The sequence below is a fragment of the Sebastes umbrosus genome, chromosome 6 (assembly GCF_015220745.1).
Source record: "Sebastes umbrosus isolate fSebUmb1 chromosome 6, fSebUmb1.pri, whole genome shotgun sequence".
Classification (NCBI taxonomy): Eukaryota; Metazoa; Chordata; class Actinopteri; order Perciformes; family Sebastidae; genus Sebastes; species Sebastes umbrosus.
This window is the reverse complement of record NC_051274.1, coordinates 4516764-4532985: the sequence shown is the minus strand read 5'-3', so window position 1 is coordinate 4532985 and position 16222 is coordinate 4516764. Positions and strand designations below refer to the sequence as shown.

Here is a 16222-nt window from a genome sequence, read left to right as displayed (position 1 = left end):
AAATCTCTTAAGGTTGTGTGTGTGCATGTGTGTGAAAGAGAGAGAGGAGAGAGTCTTCTCTTTGCATGTTCTGAATCTCCTCTCATCTCCTTCTCTCTCTCTTCTTATCTCTCTCCAGGGTGAACTTGTGAGGATGAGTGTACGTGGGTGTGTGTGTGTGTGTGTGTGATGATGTGGGAGCTATAGAGATGTATGAGGAAGAAAGACTTCTCCCCCCCTCTCTCTTAAGTGCCTGTGCTGGTACGCGTTGATAAGGCTGAGACCCTGAACATCACCTCCACTTTGGGGCTGAGGCGTGACATCCAAAGTGACTGCACGCCTGGTTACAGTGACATTATAATGACTGCGGAACATATTAGTTCCCGTTCCAACCCGCAGACACACAGTGTTTTCACAGGTTTTTTAGCCCAAAATGAGTCAGAATGCGACTCCGACTACAGCGGCGCTTGCATGCGCTTTGAGCTGCCTGTAACCTAATTACCTAGTTTATTCTTGGGAGTCTTTTATTATTAATTTGTTCTTAGAGGAGATCATCCTTTTTCTTTCCGCTCTCTATGTATCCACCTTTCTGTGTGTGATAGACATGTTCAGTAATATTCAAAGGAAGTTCTATAGGATGACACCTCCCCATGTGATACTGTCAGCTGCATATTTAAAGTAACCATGTCGTACGTTCTTGCCATCTCCAGTGGCTAAAACCACACTGTGTTCGTGGTATTCAGTAGTGATAATGGATGTGGTATCTCACATCGACGTTTTATGGCAATTTGATGTGATTTTCTGGGATTTAACCCGTTATATATCCATGATATTCGAAAGCTCTGGTGTCATTATTGACAATGTAGTTTCCCTTTAAGATTAACTCATGAATAAGTAACTGCACAGTCCTACTTTTTTTTATAGGGGGGGTATTTAGGTAGGTATTCTGTGTTCATGGATGAGGCTTTGTTGGCTGAAGTCTCTTCCTTTTGGAGCTTCCTTGATATTGAGCTTTATGAGCCAAATCATAAGTGAGAAAGGACTCTGTGGGCTCACAGCTGTTGTGTTTGGGCGAAAACACCAAACCGCCACGGGGAGTGCGTGCGTGCGTGTGTGTGTGTGTGCATGTGTGCGTGTGTGTGCGTGTGTGTGGGGTGGTGTTCAGCTGGGTGTGGGGGTGGTGTTGTGTCAGTGCTCTCAGACCCCGGCTGAGCTTGAGAGCTTCAGACGATTGGCGATGCACCCTGCGGTCCGTCTGCGTCGAGCCGCTTCACACCTCAAGTGCCTGTAATAAATAAACGGAGGGGGGAGAGACGGCAGTAGAATCGACAATAAACCTGATTGATAAAGCAGTTTTAACTCATTCCAATTTGAGAAACACCCAGAAGAAAGGTGCGTTGCCCTAACATGTCCGTAGGATGTAATGGAACTGGCATTTAGCTGAGGAGTTTTTATTCATGGTGCGTTCGGAGTCTGCATTTAAATGCTGTATGGGCGGCCCCAGCGGGAGCCGAAGCAACGACCCAGCAGTGTTCGAGCCACGCTCTCGCCTATTGAGCGGTGATGACTGCAGACTGCCAAGTAAGCTGATATATTACATGGCAAAATACCAGTTTGAATCCCACATACAACACCAGTTTAGCAGCTTTTGGAAGGCAATTTATCTGATTAGCCTCAGATCAAATAACAGAGTGACAGACTTCCTCGGTTAAAAGTCTGACAGATGTGATATGAGAGTAAGGTTTGTGAGTGAAACATTCCTACTAGGTTACAGACTCGATTATAACCAAAAGACATGATGTGTTGACAGGGTTTTCTCTCTCCCTCTGCTGGCTATATCAGTCTCTCTCAGTCAATTCAATAAGGAGAGATTATTTCAAAACAATACTATTGGAAAAGCAACCATTTAAATAAAACACATTCATTAAATTTAGGCCCAGGAAGACAAGAGATGGGACAGCACTTCCTCCCAGTATAGATGCTGCTGGTGGTGGTGGAGTAAGCCAGTAGGTGGAAAACCTCTCTGGTGAATCTGCCTGATCTGAAGATCGTGGTGGTGATGATGGGGGTCTGACAGTCCGGATGTGACAACGACTACGTTCACATGCACCACATATTCCGTTTTTTGCCCTTATTCCAAAAATAACAGTATTCCTACTAAGTTGTTTACAGGGCTAATGAACGTGACTATTCCACCAATATTCCCGTTTACATGCAGCCATGCATACTCCGATTAACGTAAAACGTCCCCATGACGTACATCATGCTGGCCTACAACAAGTCAGCTGGTTACGTAGTTATCCTTTTTCCTATTCTCCCCATCATCATCATCATCATCTGGTCCATTTGAGGAGCTCAGGGCATCCTCATCACTGGGGCCAATGAATCCCACATCGACGCCATTCTCGGACGTGTTTGAAAGGGTCGGATGCCCTAACATGTCGTTTATCACGTCAAAATATAGAAAAGTGGAACGGCAGGAGCCGCTTGTGCCATTTTGCTTTTTTTTTTTCAAAAATATGTTTTTTTTTTTCAAGTTTTCGAACTGGTGGCTTACATGTTGGACCGTGCGAACACAGCCTCCCTCTTTCCATTCCTTCAACCACCTTCTTGAAAAGGTCGGCATTGCGATATTTGTACATATCCCAAAAAAACTGATGATATCCAAGTCTTCCATAATGTTTATAAGTAGTTATGTGTTTCCTTCTTTTCTTTTGGGCATACGTTTCTGCAAACTGTCAGCTGGTTAGGTTTGTGTACGCACAGAGCCGGCCGTAAACGGGCAAAAGGCTGTGTGTCACAAACTGCCGTAAAAAAACCAATTGAGACACATATTCTGGATACACTCTATATGTGCCCAAAGAATGCTCCTAAAACCTAAATAGTATCAGCATATACCATAATCGGAAAATGCTACATTCGAAATATGGCCTAATTCAGAATATCCAAATGGAATGTGCTGTTTACATAACCCATATCAAATTCAGAATATTGTCATATTCAGAATAATAGTAGAATATGAGTGTCCCTGAAAAATGTAGTCATTAATATTTAAAGAGCAGCATCCAACAACCAATTGGCTCAAGAACTGTGGGCAGAGAGATGATTGGACGACCTAAGAATCTGTAAATGAGACGAGCCCTGACAGGAAGTAAAGTGGAAATTCATCAGTAGAGGAATATTATAATAACTGTAATTGCCTCTTCACCTCATGTAGTCTATATTTAACAGCCTTTTGTTATATTGACTCCAGCATGAGTATTGGTGATACTACAGCGGATGAGCCAATTCCTCTTGCTTTTGTGCCTCTTTTTCCAATGAGCCAGTGACAAAGTGTTTTCCAACTTCTTTCTGAACAAAATAGACAGAGAAAGAGGTGGAGAGAAAGAGGATGAGAGCAAAAGAGAGAGAGAGAGAGAGAGAGAGATGAAGCGATGGCGCTTTTAAGTTGCTGGCACCTTTTTGATGCAGCCTCCGCAGTGAAAGGCCAAGGCAGATCAAACAGGGCAGGCAGATTGAAATAGTTTCTCTTGTAAGGGGAAGAGACGCTCCGACGGCGCACAGATGTGACAGGCAACCGAGCCGCCGAGGTGGCTGCCACTTTTACACGCCGCCTGATTGCAAACACTCGCTTCCCGAGTTCAAAATAGGACTTGCGAGAAGCTTTTTGATTGTCGTTAGCATCCGCGTTCGGTATTGTGAAGCGAGACCAGCGGCTTGTGGCTGTGTGGGCGGGGGGAGATATTTTCCTATCCTAGTAGTGTGAGCAAGGATAATTCTGCTGTTGTTTTGTCAGCAATTAGACGAATTTCAGCAAACCCATTTTCTTGTGCTGCTACAGACCATACAGCTTGTGTTTGTTGTCCCAAATGGCCAATTTCTGCCTTATGTTCTGTGCTGTCTGAACAGTTGAGGCAGCAAAATAATCAGCGTGCGAGTGTGTGCGCGTGCAGCCGAACAAACCCGCATTACTGAACTCGTCTGTGTTTCCTGTGCTTCTGCAACATTAGTCCGATCAGCACGTCCTCGTATTCCTCAGGCACACACTCGGACATCCTCCCTCTCTCTCCTTGTATATATTTAGTGCCGGGCCAAGGTCAAAGTTAGAGAGCTGTGTTCTTGTTTTTTCCGTACATGGCTTTCAGATGCAGATCTGTCTTGTGTTATCTGTAGTGGTGGTCAGACTTCCCCCCAGGCCATGGCGAGGAGCAGGAGGGGAAATGCAAAGGTGGGCAGAGGGAAGGATAAAGCGATACTGCTAGGACTACTAGGCATCATACCCTCTGTGTTTAGTTTGAAGAACAATGCCAGCTGTTATTTTCTGCTCTCAAATTTGGCCTTACAGCACCTGGAAGGGTTCTTACTATGATACAAGCCAAAAAAAACAAAACATTTTCAAAAACTCCATTGAATGGGTTTCTGAGAGGAATAGGTTTGTCTTGTTCATCTGGATTTCTCCCCCAGGCGAGCCCATGTAAAGCACTTTGAGGTGAAGTGTCTGTGTTAAAAGTACACCCCTTTGCAGTCTCAGAGAGAGGATTTGAAAGTCAGAATTTACACAAACTGCACACTGCAGGCTTATCTTAAATAACCCTGCTGAGGTCTGTTGCTTTGCACCAAATGACACCAAAGGAACAAGAGAAGCCAAAGATGCAACACTGGCGAGTCCTCGACCTCCTCTTCCTCCTCCCCTCGCTCAATGGTGTTTATGAAGCAGTTTGAATTTCTGTCACCTCCTGTGGGGGAGAGGAGAAGAGAGATTCTGTAGCGGGTGGTAGGGATGGGAACCACTTTTACGTTTGCAGCCTGTTGGAAGATGCGCGACTACTGTATAAAAGTGTCTTACTTGACCTAGACACTTGGAGGAGAGAGAGTCAGAAAGAAGGAAGAATAGGGAGAGAGGAGGGATAACTGAGGCCTGTGAAGCCGAGATGTAGGTGAAAGTGGTTCTGCTAGGGATGGGATGAAAGAGGCTGAAGAAATGTGAATGTTGTAGGGGTGAGAAGGTCTAAAGGAAAGGTAATGACAGACATTTCTATTAGGGCTGTCAATTTATTAAAATATATACTTGCGATTATTCGCATGATTGTTCATAGTTAATCGTGATTAATTGCACATTTTTTATTTGTTCAAAATGTACCTTAAAGGGAGATTTGTCAAGTACTTAATACTCTTATCAACATGGGAGTGGGAAAATATGATTGTTTTATGCAAATGTATGTATATATTTATTATTGGAAATCAATTAACTACACAAAACAATGACAGATATTGTCCAGAAACCCTCACAGGTACTGCATTACCACAAAAAATATGCTCAAATCATAACATGGTAAACTGCAGCCCAACAGGCAACTACAGCTGTCAGTGTGTCAGTGTGCTGACTTGACTATGACTTGCCCCAAACTGTATGTGATTATCATAAATGGGCATGTCTGTAAAGGGGAGACTCGTGGGTACCCATAGAACCCATTTTCATTAACATATCTTAAGGTCAGAGGTCAAGGGACCCCTTTGAAAATGGCCAAGTTTTTCCAAGTTTGGAGTATTATATAGCATTCTTTCCAATAAGCTACTATGACACGGTTGGTACAAATGGATTCCTTAAGTTTCCTTATTTCATATTATACCAATATCTTCTCTCTCTTCTTCTCTCTAAAACTGAGCTCGCTACAACCTAACAATCGCAAGTTGCGTTTAAATGCGTTAAAGAAATTAGTGGCGTTAAAACAAACTTTTTTAAAACAAGTGTTATTAACGCGTTAACTTTGACAGCCCTAGTTTCTATCCAACTCTATCAGGAAATATCCACAAGACAAGTGTTTTTGTCCTTTGGTGTCCTCTAATTTTAGCCATATATCATGCTGTCAGAGGATGAGCAAGTGTATTTGGTAATATTTTAACTTACCTTGTAATTAATGGAATCTAACAAACTCTCGACATACTTGGAAAACCTACCTAGTGATATATTCACTCCGGCCTCTATTGAGAGGGATGTGATGAACGGGGAGATGAATAAACATAAGAGAACATCAAGAGAGTAAAGTCATGCAGAAAAACCACTGAGGCGAAGCTTTAAAAAGTGAGGAATGGAAGGGAACGAGAGAAGGGGGGAGCTGGAAGCAGCGAGGCAAAAAGAGAGAGTGACGGTATTCCTGACAGTGTGACTCAGATGAGAGGACTCAGAGAAAGGGGGGAGGAGGTGGATAGAAACAAAGGGGACTGGGGTTGAGGTTGTGCAATTCAAATTCTGGTCTTTTCTGGAAGTGATTAAGATCAACAAGGAATGAGGAGAGAAAGGGAAGTTGGAAAAGGAAGTGGTGAAAGGAGATATAGAGGCAGAGTGACTTCGGTGCGTCACTTGATGAATAAGACCTTGCTGATTTTGATGACTACGTCTCGACCCTTTCTATAGTTAATGCTAGATTTTCCTTAGAACAGCATCAGCAGGTGGAGTCCTTCACTACAGCACTACGCTGCTCTCAACTAGGAGAGCTTCAGTGTGAATAACGTGGGACATAATCCAACTTTGGGAACTACAATGGCATTGTTTGGCGCAGATTAGTTTGAAGAAAACAATAAAGGTATTTCAGTTAGCCGACTCCCGTAGAATAGATTATGTGTGGAATATGTACAGCGGCTATCACAAAGAGCTCAGTACAGCAGGGAAAGTGGAGCGACCGCGGTAACTTCCTCGGAGGCTCTAATGGTTACCTGTAATATTTAGAATTGTATCCTATAGTATTGTGTCTGCATTGATCTGTTGTGGCAGTAGAGTTTGGACTAGTTTGAGACTCTGCAGCATGAAGAAATAGCACTTAAAAAGTGTGGTATTATCATGACTAGGGACTCTGTACTGCACTTTTGTACTGATGGATTTAGCAAACAGTTAGTCTAATATTGAAATTATGTGTTTTTGTTCAATGTTGGTAAAAAATAACTATTGTTTGAGAGACATTTCAAAGAAATACTCAATGTCTGACATTGAAATTGCTTATGGCCCTATGATTTCCACTATGCGGAAAACACGGACGTAATCACGGAATCTGATGATAAGCTGATTGGTTTCATTTACGGGCACATTGCTTCTCTCCTCTGCTCTCTGTTTCGGCATTTCACCGAGAGCGAGGCTCAGCTGCTTCACACACACACACAATCATGTCGAAGAGGCCCCTCTCAAACGACTAGCGTATAGTTCACACTACACGACTTTCCACTCGCCAACAATTTTTGGAGCTACCTGACAAAAAGCCCCAGATCAGAGGCAAATTTTGCGTTGGCTCGGTGCTCGCCGTTCAAAGACATGAAAGGCCGAAAGGCTCGGCGATGCATCACTTAGCAGGTTAAATGTCTGACCTGTAGGGGAGCTGCAGCCAAAGAGAGCGCAAGATACGGGGTTGAGGGGAAACCTGCGGGGAGGGGGTCACCTGTTAGTCATCCAAAAACCTGAGGAATTCAACACTAACAGCTAAATTTAGAGCACTTTATTTTACAAAAGGATGGAACATTTTGTTTTATAGCTGTATTAAAGCACAGTGCAATGTTGTGTTACACCAAATTCATTGATAATCATTAAATCTTGCATATTTTCTTATTTTATTCATCCACCACATGATTAGGCACTTAAATCCTTGTAATGGAAAATATACTGGCTTGTGTGACATGTTGACCTTGTTCTTCTGTAATGGAAAATTTGTTTGAGCTGACCTGGAAAGCACACTTTGCCTTTTTATCATATTATGTGTATTTTTGTTTTCACACCTGTCTTGCAGACGGGTTAGACTAGTTTCTATACGCCCAAGTGTTCTTAAAAACATTGGACCTGACTTCTGTAAGCTAAGTAACCACATCCTGCTTTGTTAGGATATAGCTTCACCATTATTTGGGTGTTGGCTCTAAGACAGACTTGCGAACTGCATATGCTCTATGTATTTTGCTGAACAACCATTGACTGTAAGAATAAATAAGACGAAGACATTTATTTTCCAGTATCTTTATTGACAGTTCTCATCCATCAAGTTATCAGGAAAATTTCCAATACATCCTAAAACACAGAATTCAGAAAAATTTAAACGGAAAATACGGAATCTGGAAAAAAATAAATAGGATTTCATAAAGCCCTAATCCCTGAATATTTTTTATAATTGCAGCACAAAGTATATACTTTGTATATACTGTTCTTAGTATACTAAATGTCACAAGTGTATCTTCACTATCAATGCAATGTCAAGCTAGGGCTTACTCAACTGTTTGGTTTCTCCCGCTGTGAAAAACATAACAATCCAGAGTTGAGTCATCCCCCACACTGTGGGGCCAAACAAAGCTCACCAGGAGTCCAGTCAATATTCATATTCCTCAATTTTAACCAAAGGAAAAAAAAAGCCCCACGCCCACATATACATTTCAACCAAAGAAATAACAAGAAAAGAAACACAGAAACGAGACAGACCATAACAAACAAAAAACAGCATTTTTCTATGATTAGTGTTTCATCATGCTGCCAACAGAAACAATTTGCCAGCTGGGGAATAATATAGGTAAACAGACAAGCCATCGATCTTGTGTTTTAGACATTTTGAGAGGGATCCTGGCAGGTTCCACTTGGCCCCGCTGTGAGGGAGGAAACTGTGGTGAAATGACAGGGATGACAGTCGGCACTGAAATGCTGAGTCAGTGAATACAATGACACTCCCCCTGATCATCACACACACACCACACACACACACACACACACACGCACGCAGAGGCTCATCTCATTTTGTTGAGTGCTTAGTCAAACACAAACCTGTGTGTGTGTGTGTGTGTGTGTGTGTGTGTGAGGAAGGGGTGGCTGTAAGGTTTTGTCTGTGTGTGTGTGTGTGTTTGAGAAATGGGATCAGAGAACGATGCATCCTCTCATGTGTCTCTTGGCTCTTATCCTGACAAGTGTCGCTTCCAGGTTCAGCGTTTTGCTCAAGGACACCTCAGGTTTTTTATTTTTTTTAACGCCGTCAGTCAATTACAAATTTAAACGTGATTAATCGCATGCTTGTTCATAGTTAATCGTGATTAATCGCAAATTATTCACACATTTTTTAATTATTCAAAATGTACCTCAAAGGGAGATTTGTCAAGTATTTATACTTGTATCAATTTGGGAATGGGTAAATATGCTTGCTTTATGCAAATGTATGTATATATTTATTATTGGAAATCAATTAACAACACAAAACAATGACAACTATTGGTCACAGGTACTGCATTTAGCAAAAAACTTAAGCCCAACAGGCAACAACAGCTGTCATTGTGCTGACTTGACCAAAACTGCATGTGATTATCATAAAGTGGGCATGTCTGTAAAGAGGAAACTTGTGGGTACCCACAGAACCCATTTTCATTCACATATCTTGAGGTCAAAGGTCAAGGGACCCGTTTGAAAATGGCCACTACAGTTTTTCCTCACCAAAATTTAGCGCAAGTTTGGAGTCTTATTTAGACTCCTTCGCGACAAGCTCTTGGTTGGTACCGATGGATTCTTTAGGTTTACTAGTTTCATATGATGCCAGTATCTTCACTCTAGCTTTTGGGCTGAGTCCCCTACAATCTAAAAATTGCAAGTTGCGTTAATGCGTTAAAGAAATTAGTGACATAATACAAATTTGCGCGTTATCATGTTAACTTTGACGACCCTATTTTTTTGTACAGTTTTCCATAAACACACATTACTATTTAGTTTGATTGCTTTTATTGACTTTGCACCAACCTGCGCCACGGCACCACCGATGTCTCCTTGGGGAATCAGGCTTCTGGTGCAGAGTGGTCCAACATCTCAAGTGGACATTCATCTTGCTCTGAACTGTAGGAGGAAGGAGAAGTACAGTGTACAGGGTCCTGACTCCTGCTTGAAGGTAACGGCTTTTGCTTTGCTGTGATATATGAACTTCTCGCTCAAGTTGAGAAATTAACTTTTCTCGCTCAGTTTAAGCCTCCTAGAGCGAGGTTCCGCCGATCCAGCTCTGTTTCCCCTTCTTCTTCCTCCTCCGTCTCCGTATGCCAGTTTTCAATTCCCCTGCGTTCTGTCTGGAAGAAGGATGTGGCTGATAAGACACAGAAACGGTGTAGTGTTGATAGTAAATGCTTCCACTCCCCACAACAAAGTGAACCGCCAGGGTCAAAAACACGTTGAAATCCATTTAAGGCACCTTGAGGTTTGCTGTTTGAAAGCGGCGGTGCTCAGGCATCTCCTTGGCCGTTGAAATTGCCCCGCGTATCGCTACCTTCATAGGGTGGTGATGCATGGGAAACCATTTTAAGGCGATGCAGACGGCCAATTTATGCTTTTAACAGACGCGGGGGTTGCAAATGGACCAAAATTGGAGAGAAAGTGTTGAGTTTTGTGGAGGCAGCAGTGACACAACCTGCAGCAGAAGCTTTTGTCTCGTGAGATGAATTTACTCAATAACCTCTGCCTAATGGGGCTGTCTATTATTTCCTGTTTTTATGCCTATCTCTATTTCTCTCTCTTTCTCCACAGCGTAGGTATTGTGTGTTATCCTCTCCTCGTCTCTTTATTCTCTCTCTGCTTCCCTTTCTCTCTCTCTCTCTCCTCGTCCTTCAGGATATTCACAAGGCTTTGAAAAAGCTGAAAGAAATCCGTGTATCTAAATTCAACCCCTTGAATAATATTAGTTATTTAAGGTATTTTCATGTTTTTTCACCGCGTAGCAGCAGTCGCTTTTGTCCACTATTCCATTTATCCAGACCACAGTTACTAATGCAGCTGATCTTTGATCTCATTATTCTCACAATTAAGGGCAACACACATTGTCATGTATGTTGGCATCAAAACCCCCAACGGCCATTATTTGTACAGTACATGTATATGTGTAGGTAAGCCCCCAACACTGGCAACATCTGACATTAAAAGACAATACTGTCCTACAGAGTTACCCAGTTGCAGGCGGAAGTAAACAAGCTGCAGTCACTCGCATCTGACTTGTAAACCTATGCAATAACATTATTGTGTATGTAAAGATTTCACTTTTTTAGATGTCTTTGGTAGGGCAGGTCAAAGTTAATAATAATGCTACAATGATAACGCGTGAACACAAAATTTGTTTTTACGCCGAAAATTTCTTTAACGCAATAACGCAAACTTTACCTCGTAGCGGGCTCAGTTTTGAAGCTACAGTGGAGATACTGGCATCACGTGAAACTAAAAAAATGAAGGAATCCATTGGATGGTCATACTGGCTTGTCGGGAAGGAGGTTAAATAACGCACCAAACTTGCAGCTAAATTTTGGTGAGGACAAACTGACATTGCCATTTTCAAAAGGGTCCCCTTGACCTCTTACCTCAAGATATGTTGAATGAAAATGGGTTCTATGGGTACCCACGAGTCTCCCCTTTACAGACACTATGATAATCACATGCAGTTTGGGGCAAGTCATAGTCAAGTCAGCACACTGACACACTGACAGCTGTTGTTGCCTGTTGGGCTGCAGTTTGCCATGTTATGATTTGAGCATATTTGTATGCTAAATGCAGTACCTGTGAGGGTTTCTGGACAATATTTTGTCATTCTATGTGTTGTTAATTGATTTTCCAATAATAAATATATACATACATTTGCATAAAGCAGCATATTTGCCCACTCCCATGTCGATAAGAGTATTAAATACTGGACAAATCTCCCTTTAAGGTCAATTTTGAACAGATGAAAAAAATGTGCGATCAAGTTGTGATAAATCTGGATTAATCATGGACAATCATGCGATTAATCGCAATTGAATATTTTAATCGATTGACAGCCCTAGTTTAAACTTTTATATTATATTATTAATTATATTATTATAGAGTACTGTATATTTAATCCATTAATTTAGTTAAATTTACATTGTTTACTGTTTCTATCACATTTCCAACTTATCTACACCCAAAGAACTGTACTGATTGAAGTCCAATCACAGTTGACTCTCACTGTGAATATGCCAAAAAAATATGTTGAGAAGATACTTTCGAGCTTGCTACATAATGAAATATTGTCAATATTAGGGGTGTAAGAAAATATCGGAAACATATGAATATTATGTTTTGCGATACTGTATCGATTCTCAAAAACACTGTATGGATAGCAATATATCGCCTTGCTTACAGTATCGCAATATATTGTAATATATTGAATCGTAACCCCTGTATCGCGATATTTTCGTATCGAATTCGAAATGCAAAAACAGAAATTCAGCCGTGAATTGGTCTATTTGCTACCATCAGCATGCATTAAAGCTCCAGCAAAGCATCAATTTTATCTCACTGGCACATCCCAAATACTGTATCTTGGCTACTATTGTCCGTTGTATGTGTCTGCTGTGTGCTACAGGTGAAAGTCAAATCAGTAAGTTTGAAGATAGTCTGCATCTACTGAGTTCCTTTCATCTTTTTTTTTTTTTTTTACTCCTTATGATCCCACTTTCTCTTCCATTCAGGCCCTTCATCTGTTGTTTCAGCGTAGCTGCAGTGTATGAGTCTTCTACCCTCCCCCCACCACCCGTCTCTGTCTGACTAGTGCTGTTGGTTTTAGAGATCTCAGCAGACTGACTAGAAGAGGCTTTGCTGCAGGCAGCTCCTTCTCCCTAATGAGAGGAACGGAGCCGTTCGCTGCATACATACATACACTCCTTCGCTCTGTGTCTGTGTGTGTGTGGGTGCACGCGTGTGTTCGGAGCAGTGCGTGCCTGTGTGTATGCGGTGGGAGCGTTTGAGTGTTTATGTATGTGGTTTTGTGAAATTGGTTGTGTGAAATATTATGTGTGTGTTTGAGTCAGCGTGTTTTTTGGTGTGTAGCTATGGGGTTTGAGTATTTATGTGTGTGTGTGTGTGTGTGTGTGTGTGTGTGTGTGTGTGTGCTTCATGCCTCGCCTCTCCAGCACACACTGTTTCAAATTCTTCCTCTTGTGAACCGAGGAAACTGAACGTTTATGTGGCTGTTGAACACAACATTTCATTTTCCCACTGTGTGCTGATGTAGTTGACTGGCTTCCCTGTGTAGTCCTGGAGGAATTCAACTCCACGTTTCTTTCTTCTGTAGAGCTTTATTATAAACTCACTTCATGCATACCTGCACCTGTGTGTGTGTGTGTGTGTGTGTTGACGTGATATGATGTGTTCAGAAATGGGTGGCGTCCACATATACAGTAGTAGATTTGTTACAGATGTAGAGGTTTCAGTCAACTCTGCTTTGGATTCTTTTCTCTTTTACATAAAACCAATCATGACTATTTAACTAATGAGCTATTTCAGCAAAGACTAGTTATTTTTTTATTTCTAAAGTTTAAATTTTTCTTAATTGATTAGTCATTTAGTTAAATTGTGAACATTTATGAAAAATGCCCATCACAACCCAAAATGACATCCCAGAATGTTTCCCAGAGCCAGCGCTGTGTATGAACACCGCACATTCATTGTCTATATGTAGGCCGTGCAATGCATTCTGCTTGCATGGCGGCGCGATTCGAGAAACGGACCGTCACGTCGCCTGCTCCTCATTTGCATAAAATTGAAGTCTCGGCTACTTTGCAAATCACGGGCGTCCCGACGTGACTCGCCGCCACCGGAAACTCCTGAGAAACTTTTAAACTAAGCGTTGTCGCACAGAAACACACAGCACAAAGGTGACAACTATAGAAACTATGGAAAATGTGGGCCGTCACTAAAGTATTTCAGTCATATCAGTTATCATAATGTTGGGATTAATCTGTTGTTAAACTCCCCGTTTACCGTAGCTTATCTCGGCACCTTCTGCATCACTGCCTGTGGTGTTGTCGCATCTCGTCCCGCACGAGCGAGATGCACGACAGGCCTGAGGAGTTATCGGTATAACAATACCTCACTACGAAATCCTACATAAGGTGGCAGCTGGCTGGAGGAAGATCGATAGATATCTACCTATTTGCTGTTGGCTATATTGTATGCTATTTCCAGTAGGCTAAATATCACAATATAAAACGTGTGTTTAAAAAGTTCAAATGTAGGAAGACAGCAAGTACTACTAACCTGTCTTTTAAGTTGTTACGTCCCATTACGTCTCCAGTCTGATTATGGATCACACGGCTGATGTGTACGTGGTTTGTTTACATGAAGCAGAAGTGCATATTTAACGCATTCTGTGTGGACAGAGAACGTCCGATGCTACGCGATGCGGTGCGATAGTCGGATGCTCGCATCCAGTTAGGACACGATGTTATTCGCTGAATTTGACAAAAGTGTATCGGATTCCAACACAGTGAAGGCAAATAAACTTCTATATAATAAGTTTATACTTAAGTTGTCTTGGAAACATATCATTGGCCACACAATATTAGGCAATTTAATATGCTATTAATGAATTTATTTATTTGGCATATTTCCCAACAGACATTTTGGCCGTTGATAATTTCCTCTGCCGAACAAACTAAACGTAATACCTGCAACAAGCCGGCATATGCCAGCGAATGTAAACCCTATCGCAGCCTCAAGCTAACCAAGTTGTTTCCTGTGAACACAAATGTTTATTTAAAGGTCCCATATCATGCTCATTTTCAGATTCATACTTGTATTGTATGTTTCTACTAGAATATGTTTACATGCTGTAATGTTAAAAAAAAACCTTTATTTCCTTGTACTGTCTGGTCTGAATATACCTGTATTCATGCTCTGTCTGAAACGCTCCGTTTTAGCACATAACAACGTAATTGCGTTGCTAGACAACAGGTTGGGTCCATGCTTACTTCCTGTTCAGCTGATGTCATTCACATACGATGCAACCAGGAATAAACTGGGACACATTTAGAATGTTTACGTTTAAATCTGTGTAAAGGGTCTAAATATTGTAGATTTGTGACATCACAAATGGACAAAACATCCAAAAACGCGCAATTTCTGAATACGGGCTGTGTGTATTTCTCCATATATTGAGCGTTTTGATAGTTTAAGACCTGCTTTATAATATAAAAGACCTGAAAAATATCACTTTTTATATATGGGGACCTTTTAAAAAGACAGTGTATGCATGTAACAAGCAGATATCAGCACATGCAAACTGACGCTAGAGGGGGTGAGTGTCATAGTTTGAAGCGTAGGGCCCACTGACCAAGCTGCCGTATTTGACGAGTTGGGAGTGAGAATGTGTTGGATTTGGAACACAAATGAATCACTTCACTGTCTATTCAGACGTCATTTTTACACTAGCCACCCGGTGTTGTGTATCATTTGTGCTCTTGTGTCTGTTTGTTAATATATCCATGTCACTGTCCGCTGTGTATGATGGTCTATTCCACACGTCGGATGTTTTGCCACAGCTGCTTTGGGGATTACTCTTGAGGCTACAGAGAGAGAGAGAGAGAGAGAGAGAGAGACAGAATAAAAAGCATGACAGAGTGTGAATTGACCATAAAGCTCCGCCACTCTGAAGGGATTAGAAGGGTTAAACTGCAGGGCGCGATAAAGACTGGCATTTCTCTGTCACACACTCGGGGGCTGCTGCAGTGTGTGTGCATGTGTGTGAGTGAGTGAGTGTGTGAGAACGATGTACAACTACCATGACCTACAGGAGCGCGTGTAGATGTGTGTGCACTTGTGCTTGTGGATGTGTGCGCATGTATGAGTTTTTGAAGACTGTGTGTGTGGTGTGTGTGTGTGTCTGTGAGTGTGTGTGTGTGTAAATATGTGTGTGTGTGTGACCTATAACTACCATGGGCAGCCAGGCAGTTCCAGAGCTGAGCAGCAGGGGATTACTGATGGGTTTTTCTCTGCATGCTGATGCTCAGAAACCGGGAAAAAAAAAATGTAGCGTGTAGAGAAATACAGAGTAGGGGGGAGTGTGTGTTGTGTGCATGCGGGAGAGCTGGCGAGACAGAGAGTGAGGGAATTGCTGCTCGTGGTGCTGTTTAAGAGTGACTTAGTGGCTACTTGGGTGTAACATACTGCGGGAATACAGTGCAAAGCTTCAGTTCATCATCCGAACCCCACACACTGACGTTGTGAAAGTGAAATTTTATGTTACATAAGGCAACAGACATAATAAACTCCGCTTAAAATAAATTAAGCCTTGTATATCTACTTTTTTATTGTTGAAAACAGGTTCAGAGATTGTTATTCCAGATGGAGACTTTGTTTTCTTGTTGACAAAACAAGGATATTTTCCCAGTGTCTTTGGCTCCTTGCAGCTTGCTACAAGTAATACCTTTATGTACAGTTTATCAAATTAGCTGTGATACCTTGTTATGA

General features: G+C 41.8%; 1 protein-coding gene and 1 long non-coding RNA gene across 2 annotated transcripts in view; one reads left to right on the top strand and one right to left on the bottom strand.

The window, feature by feature from the left end:
* Positions 1–16222, top strand: part of LOC119490163 (plexin-A1-like) — a 361229-nt gene that overhangs the window by 5180 nt on the left and 339827 nt on the right.
* LOC119490166 lies at positions 1454–14854 on the bottom strand. The gene is made up of 3 exons (XR_005207346.1): positions 14677–14854; positions 7187–7188; positions 1454–1465 (listed from the first exon to the last, which is right to left on the bottom strand). It is a non-coding gene; the product is annotated as an uncharacterized LOC119490166 (long non-coding RNA).